A 16,070-nucleotide genomic window follows, 5' to 3' on the forward strand; every position below is an offset into this window, starting at 1 on the left:
TTCAAGTTTTGGCAATTAGGCGCCCACCTGGAGAGCAAGGGAATACATTCCAGTTTTGGCAATCAGGCGCCCACCTGGAGAGCAAGGGAATACAATTCAAGTTTCAGCAATCAGGCGCCCAACTGGAAAGCAAGGGAATACAATTCAAGTTTTGACAATCAGGCGCCCACCTGGAGAGCAAGGGAATACAATTCCAGTTTTGGCAATCGGGCGCCCACCTGGAGAGCAAAGGAATACAATTCAAGTTTTGGCAATCAGGCGCCCACCTGGAGAGCAAGGGAATACAGTTCAAGTATTGGTAATCAGGAGCCCACCTGAAGAACGAAGGGAAACAACAAATCAAGTGTTGGTAATCAGGAGCCCACCTGAAGAATGAAGGGAAGCAGTTCAAATTTTGAGGAAAAACAGTGCAAGTATTGGCAATCAGGAGCCCACCTAGAGAATGAAGGGAAGCAGCAAGGTTCAAAGGAGTTCAGCAATCAGGAACCCACCTAAAAAACGAAGGAAAGCAGTTCAAGTTTCGAGGAAAAGCAGAGCAAGTGTTGGTAATCAGGAGCTCACCTGGAGAACGAAGGGAAGAAGCAAGGTTCAAAGGAAGACAACAATTAGGAGTCCACTTGAAGAACAAAGGGAAAGCATCTCAGAATGTAATTCAAGTCAGCAACAAAGGAATCTCACTCAGAGAGTACAAGTCAGCAGGGCAGCAGAAACTGCAAGTTCAAGTTTGAAGATATAGATAGGATTCTTGTAATTCGTATATCATAGTTTAGTCTGGCTTCTTTTATTTTGTCACGGTGTAATAAGAAGTTCAGTAAGCAGAAACAGCAGCAATAGCAGCAAAATCATAGCTCTTCGGCAGTACCAGCTACCAAAACTTCTTGAACTACACGTGACCTGATTCCTCTATAACCCGGGATATATAGGCTGTCCAAAACCAAAACTCGGTTGCACCCTTTCTCTTTTCTCTTATCCTTATTTCTTCCCTTTTTAATAAAAATATGTTCCAAAATTAGTCACATGACTCACCTTATCTTTGCTTGAAAACTCTTCATGTTTCCAAACAAAGAGGGGCAGTTGTGAGCACCTAATTTTTGATAATATTTAATTTTTTATCACTTCTTCTATGTAAATATTTTAGGGGTTTTAACCTACAATTCTTAGCTTTGTTACACTTTTATTATAGGGTAAAAATACAAAATTTTAAAAGGTGAATTATTACTATTAATATTATTTTATTTTTATTTTAGAATAATAAAAAAATTCCAAAAATATTAATTTTTTTTAATTTTCAGGAGTGATTTCAAAAATAAGAAAAGGGAAGTATTGAATAAAAAAAATAAAAGTAAAAGTAGGTGGAATTCTCTTTTAAAAAGTAAAAGAAAGTAGAAAATTAAAAAATAAAAGTAAAGTTTTGTGGAAATTTTAAAAAAATAAAAAGTAAAAGAAAGTTGGAATTAAAAAATAAATATAAAGGTATCTGAAAATTAAAAAAATTTAAAGTAAAAGAAAGTAACATTTTTAAAAGAAAAACAAAAGAAAGTGGATTGTTTTTTTAAGAAAAGTTAAATAAGTGGAATTCTCTTTTAAAAAGTAAAAAAAGTGAGATTTTAAATAAGATAAAGTAATTAAAGATTGAATTTAAAAAATAAAAGTAAATAAAGGTGGGATTTCTTTTTATAAAAAAATAAAAGTAATTTGTAAATGAGATTTCTTTTAATTAAAAAATAAATAAAATAATTTTTTTTAAAAAAATCTGTAAAATCTCGAAAATTTTGCTATAAATAGAAGAGAAATTTGAGAAGAGAGAAGAAAAAAAAAGAAGAGAGGGGGAGGAGAGAAATTTAGGTTGAAAATTTTCATTAAATTTTTCTTTCAACATTTCGGGCCTTGAATCTTGAGTTTGAAGAAGAGTTGATAGAGATTTTGTTGTTGGTGCTGTATTGACTCTACAACTTTCAGATTTTATTCATTTGAATTCACTCTCTTGTAGGTATGTAATTCAAGCTCTTGAGTTAAAAAATGTCGGAGCATCTTTATTGAAGCAGAAGCAAATTGATTTGGTTCTTTGGATAAAGTTTCTTTCGTATTGGATCTGTTCACATGAATGATGTTTCTTTGATTGAGTAAATTGAGATTTGCAAATGTTAACGTTATTTTAGTATGTTCATGACTCTGTCTCATTTTTGTTTTTTTTTTCTTTATTTTTTTTTCTTGGCTCATGACTTGTAACCAGCAAGTATTGTTTTGTTTACATTTAGATTTCAAGCCCATGTAGCACCATGTTCATATTTTGAAATTTAAAGAAGTATGTGAAGTTGAACAGTTTGTCAACATTAAAATGTAAAAAAATAGATTGCGTTAGTGGAAGGATCTTATCTTCAATTTATGTTATTGGCTGCATATTTTCTTAAATTAACCATGTGAAGATTCAACTTCCTTTGCTTCAAAATGGTACCGTAGAAGTTATAGTGGTGATACTACAACTTTTTCTTTAGCGTAGTGTTAAATAAATTAATTACTTGTGACGCCCCAAAGGGGTCATCACCGTAGTTCTTCCTTGTTCCGCGCTTCCGAGGCCTTGAAAACCTCGCTTTTAGTTGCTTCGATTTGCGTGCGCAGTTCAGGCACGTAGCTGGAAAGTTTTTATGTTCGAATATGTGAATTATGTGAAAAATTTAATGAATTTTGATATTAATATGCATAATATTGACTTCGGTCAACATTTTTGGGTAAACGGACCCGGACCTGTGATTCGACGGTCCCGGAAGGTCCATAGAAAAATATGGGACTTGGGCGTGTGCCCGGAATTAAATTCCGAGGTCCCAAGCCCGAGAAATAAATTTTTATGTGAAATTATTTTCTGAAATTAATTAAGGAAAATGAAGAAGGAAATTGATCAGAAAACTGTGGTATCGGGCTCGTATTTTGGTTCCGACGCCCGGTACGAGTCTTAAATATGTTTTAAGCACTATCTGAAAAGTTTGGCTAAAAACGGACGTCATATGACATGTTTCGAACTTAAAATGGGGAATTTGAGTTTTATGAAAGTTGAAAGAAAATCATGTGTTTTGAGGCTTGATTCTATGTATATGATGTTATTTTGGCGATTTGATCGCACAAATGAGACCGTAAGATGTTTTTAAGATCATATGTATGTTTGGTTTGGAGCCTCGAGGGCTCGGGTGAGTTTTGAGTTGGGCCCGGGAGGTCTTAGACTTAAAAAAAAATGCAGGTTCAGGTGTTGCAGGCCCAGCGCGGCCGCGGCCGTTTCCGCGCGGTCCGCGCTGGCAGCCACGCGGCCGCAGTGCTTTTCTGTGCGGTCCGCGTGGTGGGGGTTCAGAGGGTGCTTTTCTGCGCGATCCGCATGGTGGGGGTTCAGAGGGTCAGTAGTTAGGTTGACCAGCGCGGCCACGCACCAAATCAGTGCGGTCCGCGCTGGTGGGTTCAGAGAGCCCACTTCTTCCCTCCCTCGGCGCGGCCGCGGTACATTTCCGCGCGGTCCGCGCTGGCAGCCACCCGGCCGCGGTGCATTTCTGCGTGGTCTGCGCCAGGCCCCAGCAAAAATATATAAATTCGGTATTTTCAGTCATTTTTCCACTTTTCAAAAACCCAAAACCTAAGAGGCAATTTTCCAAACAACTTTTCTCTCCAAAACAATTGGTAAGTAATTTCTAACTTAATTTCTTTATTCCTTGACATCTTTTAATATGATTTTAAATTCAAATCAAAGATTTTCATGGGGGAAATTGAGTGTTTTGGGTAGAACCTAGGTTTTCAACAAATTGAGAAGTTGGACCTCAATTTGAGGTCCGATTTCAAAACAAATCATATATTTGGATTCGTGGGAGAATGGGTAACCGGATTTTGGTCCGAACCTCGAGTTTCGACCACGTGGGTCGGGGGGTGTTTTTGACCATTTTGGGAAAAACCTTGTAAAATTTATTTTCATGCATGAGGAGTGATTCATTTAGTAATTATTAATGTGATTAAGTAACTTATGACTAGATTCGAGCGGATTGGTGGTGGAATCAAGAGGTAAAGCTATACTAGAAGCGTGAGTTGAGTTTGGAGCATTCGAGGTAAGTGTTTGTTCTAACTTTGGCTTGAGGGAATAGGATTAGGATGTTATTTGCTACTTGCTAATGTGGAGTACGGTGTATAGGCATGGTGACGATTATCTATGCTCCGGAGTCTAGCATGACCGTGAGTCTTAATTACTTTTAATTCTAATAACGTGACACAATCTCCTTGTTTATTTGATGAGTTTCATATAATGTGAACGGTTGAGGTAAAATTGTGATTGGTGTACTTTTGGAGCGTTAGCTTGAACATGAATGCGTTAGTTGAGGAAGAAGGGATTTAAAAATAGAATGTATTGTGATTACTCCCTTGCCGGGATGTGTAGACCGATATACATACTCTCTCTTGTCGGGATATTTTGGGCTGTTAGTTGTACCCTTGCCGGGTTAGAGTGATATGTTGTTGATTTCCCCTAATGGGACTCTCCTTACAAAATCAGATGTTTCGAATTATATTATGGGATCATGTGGCATGCCGTCCACTTTTATATGATATTATGGGATCGTGTGGCACGTCGTCCACTTATATATGATATTATGGGATCGTGTGGCACGCCGTCCACTTATATATGATATTATGGGATCGTGTGGCACGCCGTCCACTTATATATGATATTATGGGATCGTGTGGCACGCCGTCCACTTATATATGATATTATGGGATCGTGTGGCACGCCGTCCACTTATATATGATATTATGGGATCGTGTGGCACGCCGTCCACTTATATATGATATTATGGGATCGTGTGGCACGCCGTCCACTTATATATGATATTATGGGATCGTGTGGCACGCCGTCCACGTGGTATATGAAAATTGGGATCGTGTGGCACGTCGTCCACTTATATATGATATTATGGGATCGTGTGGCACGCCGTCCACTATATATATCTGTATATCTATATATCATGGGAACCAGAGTTTCTTCTGTTTATTTCCGATATTTCATTTTTATCTGTTACTCCCCGATAGCATATCCCCTCCTAGCTTTACTTTGTATTATCTTGTTATTGTTTTCTTGCACTTGTATATATATCTGTACAGGTTAATTATGGTAGGTCCTGTCTAGCCTCGTCACTACTTCGCCGGGGTTAGGCCAGGCGCTTACCAACACATGGGGTCGGTTGTGCTGATGCTACACTCTGTGCATTTTTGTGCACAGATCAGGGAGCAGCTTACGGACCACAACAGTAGGACTTCTGGGAGCTATCTTCAGTCCAGGGACTCTCGAGGTAGCCTAGCTGGCGTTCGCAGGCTGAAGTCCCTTTCCATATTTGTTTTCGTTTGTTCATCTTGTATCAGACAAACATGATGCATTTCCTTTCAGACATTGTTTGTAGTATTCTGTAGTAGTCTGTGAGCTAGTGACACCAGACCTTGGGTAGTGATGTGTATTAAACTTCCGCACTTTTGGTTTTCAGTTGCTTTAGATTTAAAGTCTTCCGTTAAATTTTGTCTCGTTTATTATATTGTTTGGAAGAAAGCAGGAAAGGTGTTTTAAATATTTGGCTTGCCTAGCTTTGATAGTAGGCGCCATCACGACACCCGATGGTGGGAAATCCGGGTCGTGACATTACTTTAAGTGTTCTTTGTTATAATCAAGTTTAAAATGCATTTTTGTATATCCATGTTTGTTTTGTTCCTTCTGGTTCATCCGAATAGTTCTCAGCAAGATTTTTTTTTGTGCTCGTATGGTCATTTAAGATTCATTATTTTGTTATAAAATTTTGTTAGTTTCTTTCTAGAATTTGAAAATGAAAGTCGGTCTTTTGAAGATGATATGGAGATGAACCCAAAGCTGGCACTTGTCTTTTGTTATTTTCACATAAATGCCAACTCCACCTTTCTGAATTGTAGTACGCTATAACAAAAGACTCCAGTGATATACATGTAGCTAACCCATTTCTTTAGGACTTTTGTATTTATCAATTTATACCACTCCATCCATAATAAAACCTCAAAACTCATGCCTCTCATTTAATTAATTTTAAATCCTTAGAATTCGAGGCATGCCATTTAGTGAATTTTCTATGGCCCTCGCAAAGTTGAAAAATGCGTAGTTGCTTTAGGCGCGTAATTTAAAATTACCTTCCTAAACTCGGGTGTGCATTTCATGTGACCCAAATCCAAATCCCAGCAACGTTAAATAAAATGTGTCGTGGACCGTGGGTGCATTTATGTGACGTGGTTCAAGACATATTTTAAATGACGTTGCAATCTTCCTAAAAATGAATAAGAGCGGTTAATAAGTTAAAATTGAACCATAGGCTAAAACATGTATTAAAATCAGATAATAGGCCAATTATAATAGTTGAGCGACCGTGCTAGAACTACGGAACCCGGGAATGCCTAACACCTTCTCCCGGGTTAACAGAATTCCTTACCCGGATTTCTGTGTTCGCGGACTGTAAAACAGATTCAATCTTTTCCTCGATTCGGGATTTGAACCGGTAACTTGGGACACCATAAATTATCCCAAGTGGCAACTCTGAATTTTTAATAATAAATGAATCCCGTTTCGATTGTCATTTTAAGTTGGAAAAAACTCCCATATACCCTTTCCGGGGTGTAGAAAAAAAGGAGGTGTGACAGCTCTGGCGACTCTGCTGGGGAATGAACCCAGAGCTTCTGGTTCAGGGTTCATAATTTGAGCTTAGATAATTTGTTATATTTGGATTTATTTATTAGCTGATTACATGTTTGGGCCTAATGTGCTAAATATTGCTTTTACCGCTTTGATACTATTTGAACTGTATATAAACTGCTATGAAACTCTTCTCTTCTCATCTTTGGGGATATGCTCGCTGGTCGAGACTCCCTATTTTGTTAGTGTCATACCTTGAAATAAGAAAGAGACTCAGACAAGTTACTAAGTCGGATGGCCTTTTGGTTCCCGGTACGTAGCCCCCTCCTCGGCTTGAGTTGTCCGCTTGGGTACACAGTCTAGAACACATACCCAGGTTTTGAACCTAGAATAACTCAGCCTCATACCGGATCCCTAGTAGGAACGTTTGTTTGCATCATATGCATTTGACTTTGGAGACTCAACACATGGGTTGGGTCTGTCTAGGACAGGTGTACCCGAAATGAAAAGACCATCCTGATGCATCTTACTTGCTATTTGTGCATTCATTTGCTTCAGATTTGCATGTTGACCGGCTCATAGAGAAAACTTTGAAAAGGAAAATGTGGGGACTGAGAGAGATAATTGTCTGTTTTTGAAAACCAATGTCCAAAACATATCGAAACTCTGCCAAAATTTTGAAAAATAGAGAGAAGATTTTTGTGAAAAAAGAAGAAAAAAAAGATTTGGTTTTTGTTTTGTCAGAATTGCCCGAACTAAGCCAGTTTGATTTTCTCCGGATGTGGGATACGTAGGCAACCCCCATCGGGTCCAACTTCCCATTTGCAAAAATAGCCCAAAAGAACAAAAATTTTTATTTTATTTTAAATAAGCAGGGTGATGCCATTTTTGTTTAAAATAGCCGAATGTCCCCAAAAGGATGCTGGAAGGCTGTTTTGGCAAGAACAACCACCTTTGGTCTCTTTTTGAATTTTTGACCGGTTAGCAAGCACAACCTTAAAATCTTCTTCCTGAAAGTGCTGAAAGGCCGTATTTGCAAAGCCAGGTTTTATTTTGAAATGACAATTTCAAAAATTAACTTTTCTTGAGTCATGATTTTGCTTAATCACCCTAATAAATGTGTAGAATGAGCACGAGTCAAAATTTGCCAATAACAGTCATGAACAAGATCCCTTTGGAGCTGTGTATGTGGTGGGAAGATCTGGGTAAATCAGGGCAAGATAAAGTCAATCTATACTTGGGAGGACTCACCGGGTTGTTGAAGATCAGGCCTAGAGGGGACATCATAAAGGCATTGGTTACATTCTGGGACCCGGTCCACAACGTTTTCCATTTCTCAGATTTTGAACTCACCCCAACTCTGGAAGAAATAGCCAGATATATTGGGAGTGCTGAAGTTCCTTTGAGACACAAGTATCTGGTTGCTCCAAGAGTCGTCGCTGTGCACAGATTCCTAGATTCCTTAAAGATAAGCAGGGGGGGTCCATAACCCAGATTTGGCCGCAAGATTTTCCACTCTGCAGTTTATATACCAAAGATACGGTCACATAGGAGGGTTTAACAATCCAGAAAACAAAATTTGTAGCAAAGGAAACCGCCTCAAATGGGAAGAACACAGGTGCTTTGCTTTTATGGTGGTATTCTTGGGACTTCTGGTGTTTTCTAGGAAAGATGGAAATATCGACATACAAATATCTGGGATTGTCAGCACTTCGCTTACTCAGGCCAAAAGCACCCTCGCACCCATGATAATAGCTGAAATCTTCCGCGCTCTCACAACCTGCAAAACCGGAGGAGACTTTTTTGAGGGGTGCAACTTGTTGCTGCAGATGTGGATGATTGAACATCTATGCCATTGTCCTTAATTCCTGAGTTATGGGTTGACAGAGAAAACCTGCATAGAGGAATTTTATACGAGGGTTGATGGGATCAGCTTGCCAGAAGGGGTTATAGAATAGGTATCATATCTCCGTTCCATCAGTGCAAGTCAAATAGAGTGGACATTTGGGTGGCTTCCCGTAGATGAGATCATATACATGCCAGCTACCGGGCCTCATTTCCTTTTGATGGGTCTCAGGAGTATCCAGCCTTATGCCCCATACCGGGTTTTGAGACAATTAGGGAGATATCAAATAGTTCTCAGGGATGAAGACATTAGTCGCCATATTGTCGAGATTGGTCCCGATGGTCAGTTTCATGAAGCAGCAGTCCGCCAAATTTGGAGCGAATGTCAGTACTTGACGGCGAACACTCGAGTGCGTGATCTGTCTAGAGGTGAAGTTGCACCAGTATATCTTGCCTGGTATAAAAGGGAAGTTGAGTTTGGTAGGCCGGCCAAAAGACCTCATCTTCAAGAATTTGTCGGAGCATCACAAGAGCAATAGGATTGGCTGGCCAAAGAAAATGAGTACAGAGCCACCATAGGCAGGCTAGAAAAGCAAGTCATAGACCTTCAGTTTGAGTATGGTTTGCAAGCCGCCGCAGATGAAGGCGAGAAGAAAAAGCTAACTCAGGAAAATGAAGCCCTCAAAGCCCAAATTCAGAAAATGAGAACAGCTGCTAGAAACCCGGAAAGAAGCCGAGCGGATGAAAGGCTTATAAGCAGTCTGAAAAAGAAAGCCCTTGAGTGTCAAGATGACCTGGAAAAGTCTGAGGCCAACCTAGCCAAAGTCCGGGCACAATGGGCAAAGGAGGCGGAAGAGCGGGCAAAGTTTGTGCAACAAATGAAAAGAAAGTATGAAGGGACAATCACCAACCTGAAGAGAAAAATGACTACCCTCGAGAATGAAGTAGCCAAGCAAGCCAAGGACTTCAAGGCTGAGAGGGAACACTGTTATGATTTGATGGCTCAGATGGAGGAAGAAATGCAACAGTTACAAAATTAACATCTCCACGACACTCAGGTGTTAGAATCCCGAAATCAACAGGTCGGGCGTCTGCTTCAGGAAAAGGGTAGAATCCGAGAGCGGGTCAGAGTCATTGAAGACTACATTGTTGTGAAATGCCAAGAATGTGAGGATATGACTCGCACCACTTTTTTCGAGGCAGCGATGACGTTTGTCCGACAGATAAGAGTGACTTGGAGAGGCTTCAAAGGGATCTTGCATATAGGCCCGTGACGAGACCGAATAATGTCCCGCGGGCCCTAGGAGCATTTGAGGCATTAATGTATTCGTGAGTTTTTTACGAGGTGAACATGGTGGAAGCTGGAGAGGGTTCTAGCAAGGCGGATGTGCAATTTGTTGGGCCCAACGCAAAGATTAACAATTGGGAAGCTACTCCTCTCCCCACCAGGAAAGAGTTTTGGTAGTTTGCTTTGATTTTTTTTCAGTTTATCTGGATTATTCCAAGGTTGTAATTCAGATTCTATGTTCCGTCTATTTGGATGTATAAACCTTGTTATCTGTTAATTTAAGTGAAATGCAATTTCCCTTTTTCCTCATTCCTGACAGTTTTTTTTTGTTTTTTTTTCTTGTACAGTTCTTTTTATGCTGGTTTCAATAACATGACATGCATGAGGAATCTTCGGCCCAGTCTTAAAAGCCAATCTAATTCTGAAATAGTAATTCAAGAAATAGAGTGTGATGATGAATCGGAATATGATGAGGATGAGGACTTTGAAGAGATTAGTAAATAATTAAGCCATTTTGAAGAAAAACCCAAGCCTAACCTGAGTGATACAGAAGCAATCAATTTGGGGGATCCAGATAATATCAGAGAAACTAAGATAAGTGTCCATCTTGAACCTCAACTCAGGGAGGAGATAATTAAAGCGTTACTTGAGTACAAAGACGTCTTTGAATGGTCATATGACGACATGCCGGGTTTAAGCACTGACTTGGTGGTTCACAAATTGCCCACTGACCCGACATTCCCTCCTGTCAAGTAGAAGCTGAGGAAATTTAAAACTGATATGAGTGTGAAGATCAAATAAGAGGTCACCAAGCAGTTTGATGGAAAAGTCATTCGGGTCACTCGGTATCCCACTTGGTTAGCCAATGTAGTACCTGTGCCAAAGAAGGATGGCAAGACCAGGGTGTGTGTTGATTACCGTGATCTGAACAAGGCGAGCCCGAAGGACAACTTTCCACTGCCAAATATCCACATTCGGCTTGACAATTGTGCCAAACATGAGCTTGGGTCTTTTGTGGACTGCTATGCGGGCTATCATCAGATCTTAATGGATGAGGAAGATGCGGAGAAGACGACATTCATCACACCATGGGGAACATACTACTACAGGGTCATGCAAATGCTGGGGCAACTTACATGAGGGCAATGGCAACCATATTCCACGACATGATACACAAGGAGATCGAGGTTTATGTGGATGATGTAATTATAAAGTCTAGAAAGCAGTTTGATCATGTCAGAGATTTGAGAAAATTCTTCCAAAGGCTTTGCAGGTACAATCTTAAGCTCAATCCTGCAAAATGCGTGTTTGGTGTGCCATCTGGAAAATTGTTGGGATTCATAGTCAGCCGTCGAGGTATCGAATTGGACCCATCAAAGATCAAATCTATCCAAGAGTTTCCACCCCCAAGAAACAAAACTGAGGTGATGAGTTTATTAGGTAGGTTGAATTACATCAGCAGGTTTATTGCTCAGCTTACGACAACTTGCGAGCCCATCTTCAAACTATTGAAGAAGGAGGCTGCAGTCAAGTGGATAGACGAGTGTCAAGAAGTATTTGATAAGATAAAGGGGTACTTGTCAAACCCACCTGTGATGGTCCTGTAGACATGTGGTTTTTGACCCTCCCCAAGATTTTTCATATTTTAGCGCGTAAATATTTAATTTAGGCATAAAATAGATATTTTAAGTAATTTTGACGCTTTTACTTTATTTTATTACAAGAAAACAAAAATTACAAAATAGGTTCATTAATGTTTTGTAGTCATTTTTAATCTTAAAAAAATATATATAAAATAGTATCATATTTTTATTTTAATATGATATTTGAAAATACCAAAAATAGATTTGTTTTAATGGTTAGTTTTATTTTAACAATTATTTGAATAGTAGGATTAATTAATAAATGGGACCGTATTTTTAATCTCGTTTGCAGGGAAATGATAGAACTTGGGCTCGAGCAACCTATTTTTAGGCCTAATTTTAGACCTAGCCCATAATTCCTAGGCCCATACCCCTTAACCTAAAAATCCTACAACTATCTAGACTTAGACTCTACTATAAAATAATGCCTAAGACTAAAGAAAAAGAAGGAAAAAAGGGATAAAAAGAAAAGCTGAAGCTGCGCAGCTTTTGGACAGACCCCTTTCCCCTGAAGGTCTTCTTCTTCGACCATTCCCCATCTTTTTTTTTCTCGATTTTCCTTCAGCAGCAAAAACCAAACAGTGACCCCTGAACGTTAATCACCAAACGACCCCTGATATTATCTCCTTCACCCCCGTCAGCTACGCCGCCAGTCCGCCGGAAAACACAGTTCCCATCCATCGAGCAGCTCGTCTTCTTCCTCAGCTGAACGACGATCCCCTATGAACCTTGAGCTTTTCTTCTCCATCTGTTGAACCTAAAGACCACCAAACTTCAGCCTAACCTAGACCTAGATGAACACAAAAGAGACCTAACGCCTAGACACTATAAAGAGATCAGGCGCAGAACCAAAATAGACACCAATTTGCTGAAGAACACCAAACGACCCCCATCGATCCCCATTCCCATCGCCGCTACTCCTCCGTCTTCCCTGTTACTGCTGCGCCGGAAGGTGATACATCTGGCAAGAAATCCAGCGACTACCATTGAAACCAGCGAACACACACACACATGCAAGGGACAGAAAACGGGCAGAACAAAACAAACTATATAACAAAAGGAGATTCAGAGTGAGTTCGCCGTTCGAGTCGTCGAGGTCAAGTTTTTTGGCGTGGTCTTTGTTTAACGGGTGTATTCGAGGTTGCGATTCCGGTCCAGATGCCTAGTCTGTAGCTCGCTTGGAGGTTTTGCGGTCTTAGAGCTTTATTTTCATTGTATTTGCTCCAGAATTTCAATAATAGAAGGTCAGTTCTTCCATTTCGTTCTTTTTCTGCTGCTTTGTTTCCGTGACAAATCCTGTTAAGCTATCAATGTGCTAACCTGAAATATATTTGTTTTGCTGGAAAAACTCAAGTAAAATTCAAAATCCGCGTATATGCTGCGATATGCTGTGGCTTTCGAGTTTTATTTACGTTTCAGTTTCAGCTCCATTATACTGTTTCTAGCTCTTGAGTTTAAAAATGGCAATTGGAATTGTGTTTTGACTCCGTTGTGCTGCAGATGGAATAGTATTTGAAAATTTTTGGTTTCTTATGTCATAAAGAATGCAATTGCTTTATATTACTGTGGGGTGTGATTTATTATGTGTTTGTCAATTACTTCGCTTGAGATGCTGGCTAACGTTTCGTTATTTGCCAAGGTGCTTACTGTTATTTGGGTTCTAGTTAGTATTAAAAGTCTAAAAATCATTAGTTTGGTCAGTGACGAAGCAGTTGGAGATTTCGAAAGGTATATTTGGGTCAAATGTATATATCACTCATCTTAAATAGCATCAATTAGTAATCTACGCTTTTGTTCTATGAGCAGTTACATTCAACTTGAGTTTATTTGCTTTAATCAAAAGTTCTATCATTGTTACACATATAGTTTGGTTTATCTCATTTTCCTACTCGAGTTTGAGTGATTGGTTGGTTTTGTTTTCCACTGATTTCTCCCTTACCATAGCTTATTTAGTTTAAAATCACAACTTAAAAGTATAGTGTTGTGTTTGGGACTTGAGAGAAAGATTTGAATTTGGGCCATGGGGTGGTTGGTTTAAGATTGGATTTGGGACTTTGGTAAACAATGAAAAGGAATTCGAGCTTAAGAAAGATTATGTTAATTTCGTGTTGTTTCTCTTTTAATCATTCGGGTCGTTAGGAGCATACTTAGGAAATAATCACTTATGAAAAATCGTAGCTTGCTTAGACGCGATTATTAGTAAATATCGTGGCTATGGGTACTGTTTCCCGTGGTATGGTCTTGATACATAAATGTCATAAACACGGGTGCGCATTTATGTGACCCAAATCCAAATCTCAACAACGTTAGTTAAAATGTGTCGTGGACCGCGGGTGCATTTATGTGACGAGGTTCAAGACATTTTTGGATAGCGTTGAATCTTCTTAAAAATGATTAAAAGCGGTTAATGAACTAAAATTTGCACATAGGTTCAAAATGGTTTAAAATTAGATAATTAAGCCGAATATAACAGTTGAGCGACCGTGCTAAAACCATAGAACTCGGGAGTGCCTAACACCTTCTCCTAGGTTAACAGAATTCCTTACCTAGATTTTTGGTTCGCGGACTGTAATACAGAGTCAATCTTTCCTCGATTCGGGATTTGAACTGGTGACTTGGGACACCATAAATTATCCCAAGGGGAGACTCTGAATCTTTTAATAAACAAATCCCGTTTCGATTGTCCTTTAATTGGAAAAACTCCTTTATACACCCTTCTCGGGGGTGTAGATAAAAAGGAGGTGTGACAGCTCTGGCGACTCCACTGGGGATCGAAGCCAAAATCTCTGGTTCAGGGTTCAGAATTCGAGCTTAGATAAATTGTTATATTTGGCTTTATCTGATTTTGCTACATGTTTGGGCCTAATGTGCTAAATGTTGCTTTTTACCGCTTTGATATTATCTGAACTGTATATATAAACTGCTACAAAACCCCTTTCTTCTCTCTCCCGAGGAGTGCACACTGGTCGTGACTTCTTTCTTTTAGTGTCATATCCCAAATAGAACGAGGTTCGGACAAGTTGCAAAGCCGGATGATCTTTTGGTTACCGGTACGCAGCCCCCCCTCGACTCGAGTTGTCCGCTTGGGTAAGCTAGGTCTAGAACAAATAAACCCAGGTTTTTTAAAACCTAGTATAACAATACCTCATGCCGGATCCCTAGTAGGAACGTTTGTTTGCATCATGTCATTTTGACTTAGGGTACTCAACACAGGGGTTGGGTCCGTCTAGGACAGGTATACCCCAAAAAATAAAAGACCATCCTGATGCATCTTATGTGCTACACGTTGCATTTATTCAAGGGTAAAAGGGTCATTTGGCGGACCAATGATAGCTGTGGGTAGATGAAGAAATGAAAAAAAAAACAATGAAAAAAGAAAGAAGAAAGAAAAAAAGAAGAAAAGAAAGGGTGAAGTGTGAAGCTAAAGCGAGTGGGGCCTAATTATGTTTTCTATTACATTTTGTTAAGAAGAATTTTTTGTATTTTTTCATCATTTTTCAAAAAAAAAAAAAAGAAAAAAAAATATATTTTCTCTAAATTAGTTGTTATTTTTATTTCTCGCCCGTATCCTATCTGCCCGAACTACGCATACCTGATTCTCGTCTTTCGGGGCGGGATACGTAGGCAACCCACATAGGGTCTGGTCTTCCTAGTAAATCTTAGGTTCTTGAATTTGTGGGGTCATAGCCAAATTTTGCACTTCTAACCACCTTTTGGCCAAATAAGCCATTTTGCAAAAATAGCCTCAATCATGTCTTGCATGTGTCTAGTAGGGAATGTTATTGTCTCACATAGTATTGGTTTACGTTTTCTCATACAGCTGTGGATCCACTTACCGGAGTTTGAGCATGACAGATACCCCAAAACCACCACATTCAGGAGTTGCTTAAGGAGATTTTTTATATTTGTTATTTTTATTTTATTTTTATGTTTAGAGTATGTTTTTTTTACGTCGTCTTTTACTTTCTAGTTTTGTACAACAATGTCGAGTTTTTTGTTATTGTACTTTTATTTTGTATTTGAAAAGGTGTGGTGTAACTCAAAATCCAAAAAAAAGATATTTTGCATTTTTATATTTCCGTTAGAATTTTCTTTAGAAATACTACTCCTAGAAATCAAGAAGAAAAAAAGAAAGAAAGTTTGAGGTGGTTTTATTTTAGGAAGTTAGTATCTAGAATTTTTTTTTTTAAAAATTTTGCTTTTATCCTTCCCTTAGTATATTAGGACCAAAATTTTAAAAAAGAAAAAGAAAAAAAAAGAGAATTATCTTTTAGTACCTCTTTAAAAGTTTTCTTTAAGACATTAATTCCAAAATCCAAAAAGATTTTCTTGTGAGGTGTTTCTTTGGGAAATTAATGAATGATGAAAAAAAAAATTCTTTTTATTTTCATTAGAACTTTAGGATATTGTATACTTTATCTTTTGTTTATCATTAGAATTTTTCCTTTAGGCAATCAAAATTGAAATCCAAAAACATTCTATTTTATCTTTTTCATTGCTTGCTTCGAAATCTTGCGTCATGATATCAAATGAAAATTCAAAATATTTTTCTGTGGTTTATTCTTTGGATCTTCTTCCTAAAAAAAAAAGAATAAAAAAATATTTTTTTTCTCTTCTAGGGTTTTTCCTT

Source organism: Nicotiana tabacum, chromosome 18, assembly GCF_000715075.1.
Source record: "Nicotiana tabacum cultivar K326 chromosome 18, ASM71507v2, whole genome shotgun sequence".
Classification (NCBI taxonomy): Eukaryota; Viridiplantae; Streptophyta; class Magnoliopsida; order Solanales; family Solanaceae; genus Nicotiana; species Nicotiana tabacum.